Here is a 21,083-nt window from a genome sequence, read left to right as displayed (position 1 = left end):
TGTTCTTGAGCTTTGCACGCTAATTCTAGCTGGCCCCAAGTAGTTTCGATGCGTAATATGGCCTCTAGGCATTTGTTGGAGTAGTCACTATAAGTTTCGTTGAGCCTTGTTCACTTTTCCTTAGAAGCACTAAAAATTTCAGAAATTTTCATAGATAGAAAAGGGAAAAGATGTGGAGGTTCTTAAGAGGCTCTTCAAGCCGTGACCCCAAGGATGATGGAAGTGAGAAGAAGCCCAAGTATTTGGTCCCTCGAGTCGCAGAAGTTCGAGCTTGCGAGTGGCCAAGCGACGTGTTCTTACGCGCCGCTGGAGTTTATGAGGACTTTTATCACTTGGTGGATAATGCAGGACTTACCGCCTTCGTTGAAGATAAGTGTCCGCAATACCTCCTCCTCACTAATATCTTCGTACAAAGCTTAAACTTCTATCCGAGGAAGAATCCTCCTATGGTTGACTTCAAACTTTATGATATCCCCCAGCGCATGTCACTCCAGGATTTTTGCAATGTTGGGGATATTCATGAACCTCGTCCACGGGACTTGGAAGCTTTCATCGGTACTATCGTTGTAGGAGAGGAGAGAGGAGTGTCTTGCGCTAGAGCTGCTAGCATTCTTTTTCCCGTGCTTGGTACTTCTCATTATTTGTGGGAAAATGTTTGATTGGCCGTGGGAAGGCTGGGTCACTTAATTCCCCAGATCTTGCGGTCTTGCGCGAAGCCCTTTATAACGATAAAACTTATAGCTTGGGCGCTATAGTAGCTCAACGGTTGAACCTGAACCATTCTAAAGGTGTTGTCTATGGAGGTATCTATGCTACCCGTCTTGCTAGACACTTTGAGATACCTATTAGACTGGAGGAGGAAGAAGACATTCTTCTTCCCGAGAGAAATCTAGATTACGATAGCATGGTTCGCCATAACTTTCTTGATATAGATATAAATAGAAGGATGATTTATAACCTGGTATTTAGTCAGGGTACTCGTGAGACTATTACTTTGCCTGCTCCTTCTTTGTTCAATCTTCATGCAGGCAGGTACATTATTATGCCCTCGGACATCTACGCATATTGGGGCCTAGCCCAACCACAGGTGCCCGTGCCCGAGCCACCAGTCGAGTACCAGACGCCAGTTTATCAGTGGGAGCCAAAGGAGCTCACACAGCAGTGGCATCCTCAGTCCACTCCGGAGTATCTCGGAGCTGGTTATTTCCCTCCATGGGAGTACACCAACTTAGGCCAAAAGCCTAAGCTTGGGGGAGTACGTGTTCTCACCGACTTTACATTCTTTCTTATGCTTTCACTTTGTTAGCCGGTGTTCAAACTTTGCCACTTAATCATCCATGCTAGTTTATTTTCTTTTTCTCGTTTTCTTTTCGTGTGTCTGTCTAGTTTGACAAAAACCCAAAAAGATTTTCTTTTTCTTCTGTTGCTTCTTGGGAGCTTTCCCGTGTAAATAGATTTCTTTTTCTTTGGGTCAAGGTAGAAGGTATTAGTTACAATGTTTATTGGCTCTTGCATGCATACCTGTTTAGCTTTCAAAGAGACATATTACTTTGTCTTCTCCTTTGTGTTTGCCTGCAGATTCCAGCTTTAGTCCATTGCACGAGCACTCTTATTATTGTTCACATTGTTCGGTCGTGCAAGTGAAAGGCAATAATGATGGTATATGATGAAGTGACTGAGCCTGGAAAAGCTGGTATGAACTCGATATATTTTGTTTTTGTAAATATGACTAGCTCATCATGCCTGATTCAGCTTTGTTGTGAGAGAAACATGTTTGCAATGACAACTTAGAGATCATAGTTGCTTATGCCATGCTTACTTAGCTAGGAGCTTATAATTGTTTGTCTTGGATGCCCACATGAATGTTGAGATGACTGTGCTGTAGTATGATAGGGTGGTATCCTCCTTTGAATGATTCAAGTGGCTTGACTTGGCGAATGTTCACGCATGTAGTTGAAACAAAATCAACATAGCCTCTATGATGTTTAGTCAGCCCTTGGTCTTTGAAGGTGCTCTGCATTTATGTTTTGCGGTCTCAGAAAGAGCTAGCGAGATACCATCTATTCATACTGCTTCATGTTGTTTTGATTGAAGTGTTGACATTTGAGACTTATTATTCTTTGCTCGCTAGTTGATTATGCCATTGATATGAGTTTACCGTGAGACCTAGATGTGATTTTCTTATGTGGTTTGCTTGTGATCTTGCTGAAATTCTGGTTGTGAGTTAGATATAGTTGCAACAACAAGAACAAACAGAGTTCGTCAAAGTTTTTATTTTGTCTCTTTCAGTTTGTCAACTGAATTGCTTGAGGACAAGCAAGGCTTTAAGCTTGGGGGAGTTGATACGTCTCCATCGTATCTACTTTTCCGAACTCTTCTGCCCTTGTTTTGGACTCTAATTTGCATAATTTGAATGGAACTAACCCGGACTAACGTTGTTTTCATCAGAATTGCCATGGTGTTGTTTTTGTACAGAAATAAAAGTTCTCGGAATGTCCTGAAAATTTATGGAGCATTTTTCTGGAATTAAAGAAAAATACCTGCGCAAAGATCCACCGGAGGGGGTGTGCGAGTGGGCCACAAGCCCCTTGGCCGCGGCCACCCCCCTAGGCCGCGCCGTGAGGGCTTGTGGGGCCCACGTGGCACCACCGCCCCCAAACTGAGCTCTATTTATTCCGTCTCGCCCGGAAAAAAATCAGAGAGAAGGATTCATCGCGTTTTACTATACGGAGGCGCCGCCTCCTCCTGTTCTTCATCTCGAGGGCAGATCTGGAGTCCGCTCCGGGCTCCGGAGAGGGGAAATCTTCGCCGTCGTCATCATCAACCTTCCTCCATAGACAATTCCATGATGCTCTTCACCGTTCGTGAATAATCTCATCGTAGGCTTGCTGGACGGTGATGAGTTGGATGAGATCTATCATGTAATCAAGTTAGTTTTGACGGGGATTGATCCCTAGTATCCACTATGTTCTAGATTGATGTTGCTACTACTTGGCTATGCTTAATGCTTGTCACTAGGGCCCGGGTGCCATGATTTCAGATCTGAACCTATTATGTTGTCGCCAATATATGTGTGTTTTAGATCCTATCTTGCAAGTTGTAGTCACCTACTATGTGTTATGACCCGGCAACCCCGGAGTGACAATAGCCGGAACCAGTCCCGGAGATGACCATAGTATGAGGAGTTCATGTATTCACCGCGTGTTAATGCGTTGGTCCGGTTCTTTATTAAAAGGGGAACCTTAATATCCCGTAGTTTCCATTAGGACCCCGTTGCCATGGGAGGGATGGACAATAGATGTCATGCAAGTTCTTTTCCCTAAGCACGTATGACTACATACGGAATACATGCCTACATTAGATTGACGAACGGGAGCTAGTTACTTATCTCTCTGTGTTATAGTTGTTACATGATGAATCACATCCGGTATACTCATCCAGCACCGATACACTGTCTACGAGTCTTTTACTACTGGTCATTGCTACGTTACTCTGTTGCTACTGTTGTTACTCTGCTGCTACTGTTGTTACTTGCTACTGCTGCTTGTGTTGTTCCTTGCTACTGTTGTCACTACTGTTGTTACTTTGTTGCTACTTGTTGCAAGAATTTTCTGTAGCCGTTGTCGGGGAAGAATAGTCCCCCGTTCACGTGCTATTTACTGGTGCCATTGATACAACAGTTAGGAATAGTCTGCCGTCAACAAATCTTTTTGTGACACCGTTGCTTTCATACCATTTTCCTACTGATACTTTGCTTGCAGACACTAATCTTTCACATGTGGTTGAAACTGACAAACTCAGCTGCTAATACTTGAGAATATTCTTTCGCTTCCCTTTGTGTCGAATCAATAAATTTGGGTTGAATACTCCACCCTCAAAATGTTGCGATCCCCTACACTTGTAGGTTATCAAGAGGGCGCCGGCCGAATTGGAGAGGAGGACTCCAACTCCAATTCGATTTGGGGAAGGAGGAGTCCTCCTCTTCCTTCCCACCTCCCTTTTTTTCTTTTCTTTTGGTTTTCTTTCCTAGTGCCATAGGCCACTTGGGTTGGCCTCACCAGCCCACTAAGGGCTGGTGCGCCACCCTAGTACTACTGGGCTCACTCCCGGGTGGGTGGGCCCCTCCCGGTGAAAACCTGGAACCTATTCGTCACTCCCGGTACACTGCCGGTAATGCCCGAAATATTTCTCGTGACGAAATGAAACCATCCTATATATCAATCTTCATTTCCGGACCATTCCGGAAAACCTCGTGATGTCCGTGATCTCATCCGGGACTCCTAACAACCTTCAGTCACCAACACCTATAACTCAACTATAACGAAACGTCACCGAACCGTAAGTGTCCAGACCCTGCGGGTTCGAGAACTATGGAGACATGACCCAAGACACTTCCCAGTCAATATCCAATAGCAGGACCTGGATGTCCATATTGGATCCTACATATTCTAAGAAGATCTTATCGGTTGAACCTGTGTGCCAAGGATTCATATAATTCTGTATAACATTCCCTTTGTCCTTCGGTATGTTACTTGCCCGAGATTTGATCGTCGGTATCTCTATACCTATTTTAATCTCTATACCGGCAAGTTTCTTTACTCGTTCTGTAATACAAGATTCCATGACTAACACTTGAGTCACATTGCTTGCAAGGCTTATATGTGATGTTGTATTACCGAGTGGGCCTCGAGATACGTCTCTCTCACACGGAGTGACAAATCCCAGTCTTGATCCATGCTAACTCAACAGACACCTTCGGAGATACCTGTAGACCACCTTTATAGTCACCCAGTAACGTTGTGGCATTTGATACACACAAGGTATTCCTCCGGTGCCGGTGAGTTACATGATCTCTTGGTCATAGGAATGAATACTTGACACGCAGAAAACAATAGCAACAAAATGACACGATCACATGCTACGTTCATAGTTTGGGTCTTGTCCATCACATCATTCTCCTAATGATGTGATCCAGTTATCAAGTGACAACACTTTGCATATGGTCAGAAAACCTTAACCATCCTTGATCAATTGGCTAGTCAACTAGAGGCTTACTAGGGACATTCTTTTGTCTATATATCCACACATGTATCTATGCTTTCATTCAGTACAATTATAGCATGGATAATAAACGATTATCTTGAAACATGAAATATAGTAATAACTATTTTATCATTGCCTCTAGGGCATATTTCCCACATTACCCTCCGTGGGTTGAAGCCTCCGCTAACATCGACGTACGATAGCGCCACCTATCGGAACCATGCCAAAAATCGCTATGTCAACCTCTTTTCGTTTGATCTCCAAAACTCTACTCCTTTGGATGTGCAAAGTATTTACTTTTCCACTACCATATATGTTGACTAGCATGTGTAGGGTGTACTAGACTTGTTAGAATTGCTAAAATTCTGCCTTCCACAAAATTGGGAAAGGCTAGGATTTTAATCTTGACAAGTAGTCTTGTCAGCCCCCCCCCCCCCCCCGCCCCCCGCTCTAGACACACCTTCTTTTGATTCTACACCTGGCATGTGTTGAGGGGTGTCAGGCGAATATGTCCCAATTTTTTCGCAAAAAACTACACAACGCCTCCTCAATTACGGGGTCTAGCTGAGCCCTGATGGACGCCGTTTTGTTGGGGTCCGTTGGATGTACCTGAGATTTGATAATCTCGTCCGCTGGTTTAAAGGATCTGGACTTGGGCCATTAACCGAGGATCATGTCGTCCTTGAACACTATGGAGTGGAGTCTGGTGAGTTCTTCCGAGTTGAGGGTTTCCGCTAGTACCTCAAGGGCTAGGGATGTCGTTTTATTTTCAGCTCGGAGGGCTCTGTTGGGGTCACTTATGACTGTGATCACAACGTTCGACCCTCGCATTTTGAGCTTCATCTTCCCGTGATGTGGTATGGCGTGGAATCTTGTGAAGGCTTCGCGTCCCAACAGGGCATGGTAACCACTGTTAAAAGGCACGATATGGAAACAAAGTTCTTCAGATCGGTAGTTATCGGGCGTACGAAATACCAGGTCGAGTGCTACTCGCTGGGTAGAGCGTGCTTCTTTCCTGGGGACGCTACCTCGGAAAGTGGTCTTGCGGTGTTCAATTCAAATCTATCGAACTGCATTTTTTCCAGTGTGTCCTCGTAAATGAGATTTAGACCACTACCACCGTCTATTAGCACCTTATTCAGTCGAAAGCCATCGACTATCGGGCTTAGGACTAGGGCGGCCAATGCTCGACATGTACTGGTGATCTGCTCATCGTCCTTGTCAAAATTAATTAGTGTGTCCAACCATGGATTTGTCATCGTTACATGGTGAATTTGATGGAGCTCTCGAAGAGCTCTCTTGCTTAGATTTTTGGAGGGAAAAATTCATACATCATTAAGATCTCCGTGTTGCATACCAGTGGCGGTCCCGACATTTCCTCCGCAAGTGGAGCCTTTAGGATGACCTCTCCAGTTTTTGCGACTTGCGTGACGACCCAACATACTCGGAGGATGTGGGTGGAGCTTGTATTAGGTGGGGCCGAGTGTATGTGGCAAGGCTCATCTAGTAGTGTGTCGTGGACTATTATGGTCTGTGTTTTGTTCCTTTTCTATGCAGGCCCGGATGTATTCTGACCCGTGAATGGGGGAGCACGCCTTCTTCCGGTTTCTATGGCTTTCTCGATGTATCTAGGCTTCGTGCGCATTTGCTACATTTTCCAAGTGCTTTCCATGGTGCGATATTTGAGCACCAAGCTTGACAACTCGGTGAAAGTTTGAACTCGGCGATGGGTGAGGGCGTTAAGGATGCCCTCGTCATGGCAGCTATGTTGGAAGGCGTTGATCATCTCTTGATTGCCGAGGCCTTCTGCCCTATCATTGTTGAGGAGGAATCTAGCAAAAAAGTGGTGTATTGATTCCCCTGGCCATTGTTTGACCTTCTGTGAGTGCAGTAGACCAAACCCTTTCGCTTTTCCCAAGGGATGCTCGAGCTGGGTGGTGGCTGGGATAAACCTTTGTGTTCCCATGAGGTATGAGTCCGAGACTTCGGCAAACGAGTCATGAACTTTTGCGGGGTTTGGTATGGCAGGACCAGAGTCTGTTATTGTGAAGAGATCCTGCCACACTGATTCTGGGTCGCGTTCCTGGTCGGCACCTCGCCCCGAGTTTATCTCGGGACAAGATCCGGGTTCTCGATTTTCAGAGGAGTCCGGATGTTCAGTAACCGAGACGTAGACCGTCCTTAACTCCGGTAGCTGATGTTGGGAGCTTTTAGACGGACACTCGACACTAGCGACCAAATGAGTAATGGGTGGGACATGAATTTCCGTGACATCGGGCCTAAGCCCGACTCAATCATAGATTGGAGATTGGTCACCGATCATGGAACTAGATTGAATCTGGTCGAGTAACTCATGCAACAACGGAGTCTCAGTGGAGTCTGTATTGTTCAAATTTTCGTGATCATCCCACAGTGTCGATCCCCCGGGATCGTTCGAGGACCCTCCCGGGCCATGTTCAGCCGAGTCAAATCCGGGCATATCGACCACGTCGGGCTCTAAGGCCGTACCAAGGGTCAAAGTCATCCAGATAGCGGGATCCATGGCTTCTAAAGTCGAGGCACCAGAGCTCATCGGCTCCTCGAAAGGAGCTAGGAGCCTTGTTAACAAAAGATCTCCCCGAGGGTCGGTGGTGAATTCTAGGCTCCCAGACCTTACTTCCTGACCAGGGGTCGGACGGATCAGCATGCAGAACAATGCTTCCGAACGCGAAGATTTGTCCGGGGACCAAGATGTCCTTCTGCGGATCTCTTCGAGGATGAATACTCATGCCATGAATCCTTCCTACAATCCTACAACGGAACTTTCAATGAAAGCACCAATGTCGGTGGCAAAACTGGTGGATCTCGGATAGGGGGTCCCAAACTGTGCACCTTGGATCGATGGGTTGCAGGAGACGAAGGGGACAGTATTTACCCAGGTTCGGGCCATCTTGAGAATGTAAAACCATATGTCATGCTTGATTATATTGACGGTGTATGAGGATTACACATTTGATCTACCTTGAGATCGTATGAGCTAAACACTAGATGAATCAACTTGGCCATGCGGATGAAACCCTTCGTTTGTATAGACACCAGGGGTCCCTAGGGTTACATACAACCGACTTTGAGTCGAGCGCAAAGGTGCCGACCTAAACTACTAAATTTGGACGATATGCCAGTCTTCAGAGCTTTCCTTCACGAATACGAAGTCATCATGCAGTCTGGTCTTCAATAATACGGCCATATGGTCGACCTATAAAAGATGGGCCAACCATGTGAGGACCCCTTAGTCCAGGACTCCCTCACACACTGAGTGAGGACATCATCCACATTCAGGGGCTTAGCTGCAATCTATTAGTCGCCTATGTTAAAAATCTACTCCGAGTGAGGACATCATCCACACTCGGGGGCTCAGCTATGATCGAGTAATCGCCTAAGTTAGAAACTACTTCGAGTGGGTACATCATCCACACTCGGGGGCTGAGCTGCGACCCAGTAGTCGCCTAAGTTAAAAACTACTCCAAGTGAGTACATCATCCACACTCGGAGGCTTAGCTCCAACCCAGTAATCGCCTAAGTTAAAAACTACTCCAAGTGAGGACATTATCCACACTCGGGGGCTTAGCTGCGATTGAGTAATCGCCTAAGTTAAGAGAATAACTACTCCGAGTGAGGACATTATCCACACTCGAAGGCTTAAGTGCAATCGGGTAAGCGCCTAAGTGAAAAACTACTCCGATTGAGGACAACATCCACACTCTGCGGCTTAGCTACGAACCTGAGTTTGCCTAAATTAAAAACTACTCTAAGTGCGGACATCATCCACACTCTGGGGCTTAGCTGCGATCAAACAATCACCTAAGATAAAAACTACTCCGAGTGAGGACATCATCCACACTCGGGGTCTTAGGTGAGACCCAGTAATCGCCTAAGTTAAACACTACTCCGAGTGAGAAGATCATCCACACTCAGGGGCTTAGCTTTGTTCTAGTAATCGCCTAAGTCAAAAACCTACACCGAGTGAGGACATCATCCACACCCAGAGGCTTAGTTGCGACCCAATAATCTCGTAAGTTAAAAACTACTCCGACTAAGGACATCATCCACACTCGGGGCCTTAGCTCCGACCGAGTAATAGCCTAAGTTAGAAACCACTCCGAGTAAGGACATCATCCACACTTAGGGTCTGAGCTTCAACCCAGTAATCGCCTAAGTTAAAAATGACACCGAGTGAGGACATCATCCAAACTCGGGGGTTATCAGCAATCCAGTAATCGCCCAAGTTAAAAACCACTCCGAGTGAGGACATCATCCACATTCGGGGCCTTAGTTGTGACCCAGTAATCGCCCACGTTAAAAACTACTCTAAGTGAGGATAACATCCACACTCATGGGCTTAGTTGCAATCCAGTAATCGCCTAAGTTAAAAGCTATTTTGAGTGAGGACATCATCCGCACTCGGGGGCTTAGTTACAACACACTAACCGCCTAAGATAAAAACCACACCGAGTGAAGACATCATCCACATTTGGGGGCTTAGCTGCAATCCAGTAATCACCTATGTTAAAAAAAACTACTCTGAGCGAGGACATCATCCACACTCGGGGGTTTAGCTATGGTCCAGTAATTGCCTAAGTCAAAAACTACTCTGGGTGGGTACATAATCCACACTCGGGGGCTTAGGTGCGACCGAGTAATCTCCTAATTTAAAAACCACTCCCAGTGAGGACATCATCCGCACTCGGGGGCTAAGATCTGACCCAGTAATCGCCTAAGTTAAAAATGACTCCAAGTGAGTACATCATCCACACTCGTAGGCTTAGCTACGATCCAGCAATCACCTAAGTCAAAAACTACTCTGAGTGAGGACATTATCCACACTGTGGGGCTTAGGTGCGATCGAGTGATCACCTAAGATAAGAAAAAACTACTCTGAGTGAAGACATCATCCACACTCGAAGGCTTAAGTGCGATCCAGAAGCGCCTAAGTTAAAAAAATACTCCGAGTGAGTACAACATCCAGACTCGGGCCTTAGCTGCGAACCTGACTTCGCCTACATAAAAAACTACTCCGAGTGAGGACATCATCCACACTCAAGGGCTTAGCTGCGATCCGGCAATCAACTAAGTTAAAAACTACTTCGAGTGAGGAAATCATCCACACTTGGGGGGCTTTGCTGCGACCTAGTAATCGCCTAAGTGTAAAACTACTCCGAGTGAGAACATCATCCACACTCAGGGGCTTAGCTCCGATCGAGTAATCCCTAGGTTAAAAATCACTCCAAGTGAGGACATCATCCACACTCAGGTTCATAACTTCAACCCAATATTCACCAAGGTTTAAATCCACAACGCGACAGGACATCATCCACACTCACGGGCTTAGCTGCTATCCAGTAATTGCCTAAGTTAAAAATTACACCGAGTGAGGACATCATACATAGTCGGGGGCTTAGCCATGACCTAGTAATCGCCTATGTTAAAAACTAGTGCGAGTGAGGATAACATCCACACTCAGGGGATTAGTTGTAACAGAGTAATCTCCAAATTTAAAAATTACTCTGACTAAGGACATCATCCACCCTCGGGAGCTTAGCTACAACACAGTAATCGGCTAAGTTAAAAACCACACCGACGTAGGACATCATCCACATTCGGGGGCTTAGCTAGAATCTTGTAATGCCTATATTAAAAACTACTATGAGAGAGGACATCATCCACACTCGGGAGCTTAGGTATGGTCCAGTAATCGCCAAATTTAAAAACTACGCCGACTGAGTACATCAGCCACACTCAGGGGCTGAGGTGCGACCAAGTAATCACCTAAGTAAAAAAAACTCCGAGTGAGTATATCATCCACACTCAGAGGCTTATCTCGGACCGAGTAATAGCCTAAATTTAAAACTACTTCGAGTGAGGGCATTATACACACTCGGGGACTAAGCTGCGATCGAGTGATTGCCTAAGTTAAGAAAAAACTACTCCGACTGAGGACATCATCCACACTCGAAGGCTTAAGAGCGATCCAGTAAGCGCCTAAGTAATAAACTATTCCAAATGAGGCAACATCCACACTCGGGGGCTTAGCTGCGAACCTGACTTCCCCTAAATTAAAAACTCCTCCGAGTGAGCACATCATCCAACTTCGGGGGATTAGTTGTGATCCGGTAATCACCTAAGTTTAAAGCTACTGTGAGGGAAAACATCGTCGACACTCGGGGGCTTAACTTTGATCCAGTAATTGCCTAAGTCAAAAAACTACTCCGAGTGAGGACATCATGCACACTGAGAGGCTAAGCTCCAACCCAGTAATCTCCTAAGTTAAAAAATACTCCGAGTGAGGACATCGTCCACACTCGACGGCTTAGCTCCGATCGAGTAATCGCCTAAGTTAAAAACCACTCCGAGTAAGGACATCATCTACATTCAGGGGCTTAGCTGCAATCCAGTAATCGCCTAAGTTAAAAACTACTCCGAGTGACGACATCATCCACACTCGGGGGCTTAGCTCTAACCCAGTAATTGCCTACATTAAAAACTACTCCGAGTGAGGATACCATCAACAGTCAAGGGCTTAGTTGCAATCCAGTAATTGCCTAAGTTAAAAACTCCAAGTTAGGATATCATCCGCACACGGGGGATTAGCTATGACACAGTAACCGCCTAAGTTAAAAACCACACCGAGTCAGGATATCATCAACATTCGGGGTCTTAGCTGCAATCCAGTATTCGCCTATATTAAGACACTACTCTGAGTGAGGACATCATCCACACTCGTGGGCTTAGCTATGGTCCAGTAATCGCCTAAGTTAAAATTAACTCCGAGTGAGTACATCATCCACACTCGGGGGCTTAGCTGCGATCCAGTAATGGCTTAATTTAAAAACCACTCCGGGGAGGACATCATCCACACTCGAGGGCTGAGCTGTGACCCAGTAATCGCCTAAGTTAGAAACCACTCCAGTGAGTACATCATCCACACTCATAGGCTTAGCTCCGACCCAGTAATCGTCTAAGTTAAAAACTACTCCGAGTGAGGACATTATCCCCACTCGGGGGCTGAGTTGTGATCAAGTAATACCCTAAGTTAAGAAAAAAACTACTTCGAGTGAGGACAACGTTCACACTCGAAAGCTTAAGTGCAATCGAGTAAGCTCCTAAGTTAAAAACTATTCCAAGTGAGGACAACATCCACACTCGGGGACTTAGCTACGAACCTAACTTCGCCTAAATTAAAAACAAATCGGAGTGAGGACATCATCCACAATTGGGGGATTACTACAACCTGGGAATCGCCTAAGTTAAAACGTACTCCGAGTGAGGACATCCTCCACACTCGGGGCCTTAGTTGCGACCCAGTAATAACCTAAATTAAAAACTACTCCGAGTGAGGACAACATCCACACTCAGGAGCTTTGTTGTGATCCAGTAATCGCCTATGTCAAAAATCTACTCCGAGTGAGGACTTCATCCACACTAGGGGACTTAGTTGTGATCCAGTAATCTCCTAAGTGAAAAGCTACTCCAAGTGAGGACATCATCCACACTCGGGGGCGTAGCTGCGATTGAATAATCGCCTAAGTTAAGAAAAAACTTCTACGAGTGAGAACATCGTCCACAATCGAAGGCTTAAGTACGATCCAGTATGCGCCTAAGGTAGAAACTACTCTGAGTGAGGACAACGTCCACAGTTGAGGGCTTAGCTACGAACCTGACTTCGCCTAAATAAAAAACTACTCCGAGTGGGGACATGATCCACACTCAGAGTCTTAGATGCGACCCAGTAATCTCCTAAGTTAAAAACTACTCCAAGTGAGGACATCATCTACACTAGGGGGCTTAGCTCTCATCGAGTAATCACCTAAGTTAAAATCACTCTGAGTGAAGACATCATCCACACTCGGAGGCTTAGCTTCAACCCAGTAATCGCCTAAGTTAAAAACCACACTGATTGAGGACATCACCCACACTCGGGGGCTTTGTTGCAATCTATTAAACGCCTAAGTTAAAAACTACTCTGAGTGAGGACATCATCCACATTGGAGGGCTTAGCTTTGACCCAGTAATCGCCTACCTTAAAAACTACTCCGAGTGAGGATAACATCCACACTAAGGGGCTTAGTTGCAATCCAGTAATTGCCTGAGTTACTCTGAGTGAGCACATCATACGCACTCGGGGGCCTAGCTTCAACCCAGTAATCGCCTAAGTTAAAAACCACACCGGGTGAGGACATCATCCATATTCGGGGGCTTAGCTACATTCCATTAATCGCCCATGTTAAAAACTACTGTGAGTGAGGACATCGTCCACTCTCGGGGGTTAGCTATGGTCGAGTAATCGCCCAAGTTAAGAACTATTCCGAGTGAGAACAACATACACACTCAGGAGCTTAGCTGTGACCTAGTAGTCGCCTAATTTAAAAACCACTCCGAGTGAGGACATCATCCACACTCGGGAGCTTAGTTGTGACCTAGTAGTCGTCTAATTTAAATACCACTCTGAGTGAGTACATCATCCACACTCGGAGGCTTAGCTGCGACCAAGTAATCGCCTAAGTTTAAAACTACTCCGAGTGAGGACATTATCCACACTCGGGGGCTTAGCTGCGATCGATAGTCGCCTAAGTTAAGAAAAATCTACTCTGAGTGAGTACATCATCCACATTTGATGGCTTAAGTGCGATCCATTAAGCATCTAAGTTAAAAATTAATCTGAGTGAGGACAACATCCACACTTGGGGGCTTATCTACGAACCTGACTTTGCCTAAATTAAAAACTACTCCCAGTGAGGACATCATCCACACTCGGGGGGCTTAGTTGTGACCTTATAATTGCCTAAGTTAAAAACTACTCTGAGTGAGGACATCCTCCACACTCGGGGGATTAGCTGTGACCCAACAATCGCATAAATTTAAAATTACTCCAAGTGAGGATATCATCCACACTCAAGAGCTTTGCTGTGATCTAGTAATCGCCTAAGTCAAAAAACTATTGTGAGTGAGGACATCATCCACACTATGGGGCTTAGCTGTGATCGAGTAATCGCCTAAGTAAAATACTACTCCTAGTGAGGAGATCATCCATACTCGGGGGCCTAGCTGCGATCGAGTAATCGCCTAATTTAATAAAAAAAACTACTCCGAGTGAGGACATTGTCCACACTCGAAGGCTTAAATGTGATCCAGTAAGCGCCTAATTTTAAAACTACTCGGAGTGAGGAGAACATCCACACTCGGGGGCTGAGCTACGAACCTGACTTTGCCTAAATTAAAAACTATTTTGAGTGACGACATCATCCACACTCGGGGGCTTAGCTTCGATCCGGTAATTGCCTAAGTTTAAAACTACTCCCAGTTAGGAAATCATCCACACTCGATGGATTAGATGTGACCCAGTAATTGCATAAGTTAAAAACTACTCCGAGTGAGGACGTCATCCACACTCAGGAGCTTTGTTGTAATCCAGTAATCGCCTAAATCAAAAAACTATATCGAGTGAGGACATGATCCACACTCAGAGGCTTAGCCGCGACCCAGTAATCTCCTAAGTTAAAAACTACTCCGAGTGAGTACATCATCCACACTCGGGGGCTTAACTCCGATCGAGTAATTGCCTAAGTTAAAAACCACTTCGAGTGAGGACATCATCGACACTCGGAGTGAAAGCATAATATGCTCCCTTGGTGGTTTCGCTAATTCATGACAACATACATTGTCTCTTGCACTAACACTTTTACCTAGATATTTCAAGAATAGTCCATGTTAGCATTGGCTAAAGGCTGATGTGGACATGCCGATCGATGCAAGAAAGGAATAGGATTGGCTCAAGCTTCTAGCTAGAAGACTCTTCATTTTATATTTGAAAGAAATTACTTTTTAGTTTGTAGGAAAGCCAATACTATTAAAAGGGGGTGAGGTATTAAAATGAACTAGTTGCTCAAGTGCTCAAAGTTAGCCACCAAAATACTCAGTCATTTTTCCCACATAACCACTATGTCCAACTCCACATACTCAAATTCGGTGCCACCAACTTTCCTATTTCTGCCCCACCGAGTTTGACCTCAAACAGAACCCTAGCCATCCCACTAAATTAGTGCAACCGAAACCATATCTGTGCTACCGAGTTCAAGGTGACCAACTTTCTGTTGCTTCGGTACACAAAATCGGAATTTCTGAGTTTGCACATCGGTATCACAGAGTTGGATCATCTGACTGTTAGCCACCTTTTCAGTGCCAGCGAGTTGTGCATATCGGTTCCACTGAGGTTCAAAAGTTGTTGCCTTTTGTGTGAGTCGGTACCACCAAGTTAATGACTTTGTTGCCACCGAGTTTGCCACTTTAGGTGTAACGGTTGGATTTTGTGTGCTGCCTATATATACCCCTTCACCCACCTCTCATTCGTGGGAGAAGCACTAATAACACACACTTCATTGCCAAATCCATTTTATGAGAGAGAGCCACCTACTGATGTGTTTAGACAAAGATATTCCAATTCAATCATTTGAAACTTGATCTCTAGCCTCACCAAACTGCTTTGCACCAAATCGATCTCTCCTACCCATGCCTTTTATGTGAGAGAGTGATTTTGTCTTGAGGAGACTATCTTTAGAAGCACAAGAGCAAGGAGTTCATTTGTCTACCACATCTATTATGGTTTGGAGGGTTGTGCCTCCTATCTAGGTTATGTGTCGCTTGGGAGCCTCCTACTTCATGTTATGCAGTTGAACCAAGATGTTTGTAAGGGCAAGGAGATCGTGTACTTCATGAAGATCTACCATGAGTGAGGCTAGTCCTTTGTGGGCGGAAGCCGTGGTGGAATAGACAAGGCCACTTCTTCGTGGACCCATTGTGGGTGGAGCCCTCCATGCACTCTCGCAGTCGTTACCCTCCGTGGGTTGAAGTCTCCACTAACATGGACGTACGATAGGGCCACCTATCGGAACCATGCCAAAAATCGTTGTGTCAACCTCTTTGCATTTCATCTCCTAAACTCTACTCCTCTAGATGTGCAAAGTCATTACTTTTCCGCTGCCATATATGGTGACTAGCATGTGTAGGGTGTACTAGACTTGTTAGTACTGCTGAATTTTTGCCTTCCTTGAAATTGGGTTAGGCTAGGACTTTTATCTTGGCAAGTAGTCTATTCACCCCCCTCTAGACACATCTTCTATCGATCCTACAATTTGTATCAGAGCAAGGTCTTCAAAACATTGGTTTATTCACCATTGGAGGAAGATGAATGTGACCCATTCCAGGATTTTGAGTTGTAGAGTGCCTATTCTTGATGGGGAGTATTTTAGACAATGGAAATATGAAATGCTTGATATATTTGATGAGTTCCATTTGCACAAGCATGTTGAAGATCCCTATGCACCTCCCATTGATCCCATACATCCTTCTCATGATGATGAAATTGATATGCTTGGTAATCTTAACACAGTTAATCTAAGCATTAGAGAATTACCAAGAAATGTGCTTATTCAGTTGCAAGACTTTGAGTGTGCTCATACTTTGTGGAAAGACCTAGAGAAAAGATATCCAGATTTTTCCTTGAAAAATCTTGACATCATTGTCCACAAATGCACTGCTTTTCACAAAATGAAGCCAACCGATCCTAATTTTGATAAATGTCTATTTGAGTTTCGTGACCTCATGCGTGCTAAAGGAGATGTCATTACTATTAACAATATCATTGTTGAAGCCATTCGAATGCATAAAAATGAACATTGTCATATTTAAATTTCTGATGAAACTCTTGTTTCTTATGAGGGAACTTTATCCGATAATTATTATGTGGAGCATGACTACTACGATGAAGATGAGGACTTTGACATCGAGTATGATAAGACCATGAGGAACCTTAGTATTATGGCGAACCTTAGAGACTACATGCCCGGTGGAAAGGAGTGGGTTCTTGATAGTGGATGCACCGATCACATGACCGGAGATAAAGACATGTTCCATGAGATCACACCAAACCGTGGACCTCGACGGTATGTGACTTTTGGAGATAACTCCAAGGGTAAGGTGGACGTATCTCATGATAACTCCAAGGGTCTTGGTAACATGGCCGTATCTCATGATAGTTCCATTCAAAATGTCATGCTTGTTGAATCCCTTGGCTACAATCTTCTTTCTATATCTAGACTAGAAGACTTTGATTTCGATGTGCTATTTACGAAAGTTGACTGCCGATTGTTACGTACTGACAACCATAACGTTGTCTTTACTAGTTTCTGTAGAGGTGATCTATACATTGTTGATTTATCTAAGAAAACCAAACCCCGTACATGTCTTATTGCAAAATACTCTAAAGGTTGGTTATGGCATAGAAGGTTAGGACATGTTGGTATGCGTACTCTTAACAAACTTATCAAAGGTGGTCATATTCTTGGTGTTAAATATTTTATCTTTGACAAAGATAGACTTTGTAGTGCTTGTCAAGCAGGAACGCAAGTTGGTGGAAGTCATCCGGTGAAGAACATCATAACTACTAGAAGACCACTTGGGCTGCTTCACACGAATATCTTTGGTTCCAATGCTTACAAGAGTGTCAGTGAAATTTTCATGGTTTAGTCATTCTTGATGATTTTTCCAGATTTACATGGGTATCTTTCATGATAATAAGTGGAAAGTACAAAAGATCTTCAAGAACTTTGCTCGGAAAGCTGAAAATCAGTTTGAAGTGAAGAGTTTGGAGCGACAACGGAACAAAGTTCAAGATCACGAATGTGGATATTTTTCTTGACGAAGAAGGTATCTCACATGAGTTCTCGACGATGCACACACCACAACAAAATGGAATTGTTGAGAGGACGAACCGGACTCTCCTAGAGATGGCGAGAACGATGCTTGACGAATACAAGACTCCAAGACACTTTTGGGCAGAGGCCGTGGAAACAGCTTGTCGTGCCATAAACTGACTCTACCTGCACAAGCTTCTTGGTAAAACGATTTACGAGCTACTCGCCAGTAACAAACCCCAAGTTGGGTACTTTCGGGTATTCGACTCTAAATGCTATATTCATGATAATCATCGCCGCTCTAAATTTGCTCCTAAATCTAATGAAGGTTTCCTACTTGGTTACAGATCGAACTCTCACACTTACCGTGTCTACGAAAAGTTGAAGAGACGGTAGATGTGAAGTTTGATGAGACTAATGGTTCGCAAGTCGAACAATTGCCAAATGATGTAGGAGATAAGGATCGTATGGAACCATCAAAGACTTGTCCATTGGCAAGATTCGCCCCATAGAGGTGAAGGAAAGTACTTCATCAATTCAAGTGGAAGCTCCTACTTCATGTCAAGGCGAACCAGAAAATGACATGGAAGCATCCACAAGCGATACGCGGCATGATGAAGAAGAGGAAGAAGTACATCATGATGATCCACCTCAACCTTCCTCACCACCACCTCAAGGAGATGACAGAGTCAACAACAACGTGCAAGATGAAGATGATAAAGAAGAAGCTCCACCATCCAACAAGAAGAAGGTGTCAAGAGTTAGAGCAAGAGTGGATATAAATTATCCGTTGAATCAAATCTACGGTGACATAAAAACTGGAAGAATCACTCGTTCTAAATCTTGTTTAGCTAACTTTCGTGAGCATTATTCTTTTCTCTCTAGCATTGAACCTTTAAAGGTTTAAGAAGCCCTTCAAGATCCAGATTGGGTGAATGTCAGGCAGGAAGATCTACGTAACTTCGAGAGGAACCAAGTATGGACACTTGTTGAAAAGCCCGAAGGAGAGCAAAACATCATTGGTACAAGATGGGTGCTTCAGAACAAGCAAGATGAAGATGGACAAGTCATACGCAACAAGGCGCGTCTCGTATCCCAAGGATACATGCAAGTCAAAGGTATGGACTATGGTGAGACTTATGCTCCTGTTGCTAGACTTGAAGCCATTCACCATGATATTACTCTTTACCAAATCGATAAAAAAAAGTGATTTTCTCAATGGATAAATTGAGGAGGAAGTTTATGTTAAACAACCTCCCGAATTCATGAACCCTAAGAAACCTAATCGTGTTTACAAACTTCGTAAAGCTTTATATGGTCTTAAACAAGCCCCTAGAGCTTGGTACAAATGGCTAATGAAGTTTCTTATTGAAAAGGGTTTTGAGATTGGTAAAATTGATATAACCTTATTAACTAGAAGATTTAATGGAGAACTATTTGTTTGCCCAATATATGTGGATGATATTATCTTTGGTTCTACTAACCCAAATTTTAGTGAAAAGTTTGGAAAGCAGGTGTGAGAGAAGTATGAAATGTCCATGATGTGTGAACTGAAGTTTTTTCCTTGGATTGCAAATCAAAGAATTGAGAGAAGGTATGTTTATCTCTCAAACCAAATACACCAAGGACTTAATAAGAAAGTTCAACATGCAAAAATGCAAAGGTATGAGAACCCCATGTCTACTAGTGGACATCTCGACCTCACTAAGGAGAACAAACCAAATGATCAAAAGGTTCATCGATCAATGATTGGTTCATTGCTATATTTATGTGCCTCCCGTCCTGATATCATGTTGAGTGTTTCCAAGTGTGCCCGATATCAAGCTGCACCAAAAGAGTGTCATCTAATGGCTGTAAAAAGGGTAGTGAGATACCTCATACATACACCAAACTTTAGCATATGGTATCCCAAGGGTTCTTCTTTTAATCTTGTTGTCTATTCCGACTCGGACTATGCCGGAGATAAGGTTGACAGAAAATCCACCTTTGGTACATGTCAATTTCTTGGGAGATCTCTTGTGTCTTGGTCATCCAAGAAACAAAACTCGGTATCCTTATCTACTGCCGAAGCTGAATACATTGCCACTGGATCATGTTGTGCACAATTACTTTGGATGACTTAAATGCTTAAGGATTATGGCATTCATGTTAGAAAAGTTCCACTGTTATGTGACAATGAAAGTGCTATCAAGATTGCCTATAATCTTGCACGACATTCTAGAACAAAACATATCTAAGTGCGACATCATTTCATTTGTGATCATGTTGGTAAAGGAGATATAGATCTCAAACATGTTCGTACTGAATAACAATTAGCTGGTATCTTTACCAAACCACTTGATGAGAAAGTGTTTTGTCATTTGAGGAGTGAGTTGAGCATCATTGATGCTTCAAACGTGAGCTAGACTCACTTGGACGCATGCAGGAGCATGAGCTTGATTTCCTATTCCGTGATGCTATTTATATGACTATCTTATATCTTGGAAAACTATGCTCCCTTGTATTGCATCTAACCTTTTGTAGGTACTTTGAATAAATACACTCCACAAGATTGCAATCAACTCACATCATAAGCAATCTTGACACCCTTGTATTGCATCTAACCTTGTGTAGGTACTTGGAAGAAATACACTCCACAAGATTGCAATCAACTCACATCAAAAGCAATCTTGGCATGGCCAAGTATCTACAACCCCTTTTCTTCGGAGATGGAGGAAAAAGACAACAAAATCATATCCGTGAAAATTCTATGATATTGAATTTCACCCATGTCATTTGGATATGTTATGTTCTTCCTTGCATGACTAACTATTGTAGGTGAAAAGTGAACCAAAACGACATGGATAGATCCCAACTGAGGATGATCTTCATCAACTTTAAGCATCCACAACAAGTTCACCTACATGCCACATCATCAACATCACTCGAAGGTATGTACTCATATCCTTGATAAATATTGACACCAATTCATGAGGTAAAGCAACTCAAGTGATATGAATACATTGAAATTCTTAATCAAAAAATGGTAACCCCATTTTTGTGCTTAACAATGAGTATGACCTATGATCAAAGTTGTCAGAATCGTGACTCAAGTCTTCGAATCTTACGATCTTATGATCCAAACTACCCACTACGATTCTATGATTTTGCTCATAGAATATAAGTTTCTACGATCCTGATAGTTACAATTCTACGATTCATGATCCTAGCAACGGAGCTCCGATCCGATTCAGAATCGCGATTCTGACAACTTTGCCTATGATCAAGCATCCTTGCTTGACTCCTCAAGTCAAATACACTAATATAGTTGGCCTA

Source organism: Hordeum vulgare, chromosome 7H (assembly GCF_904849725.1).
Source record: "Hordeum vulgare subsp. vulgare chromosome 7H, MorexV3_pseudomolecules_assembly, whole genome shotgun sequence".
Lineage (NCBI taxonomy): Eukaryota > Viridiplantae > Streptophyta > Magnoliopsida > Poales > Poaceae > Hordeum > Hordeum vulgare.
The sequence above is the reverse complement of the archived record's forward strand: the minus strand, read 5'-3'. Positions refer to the sequence as shown.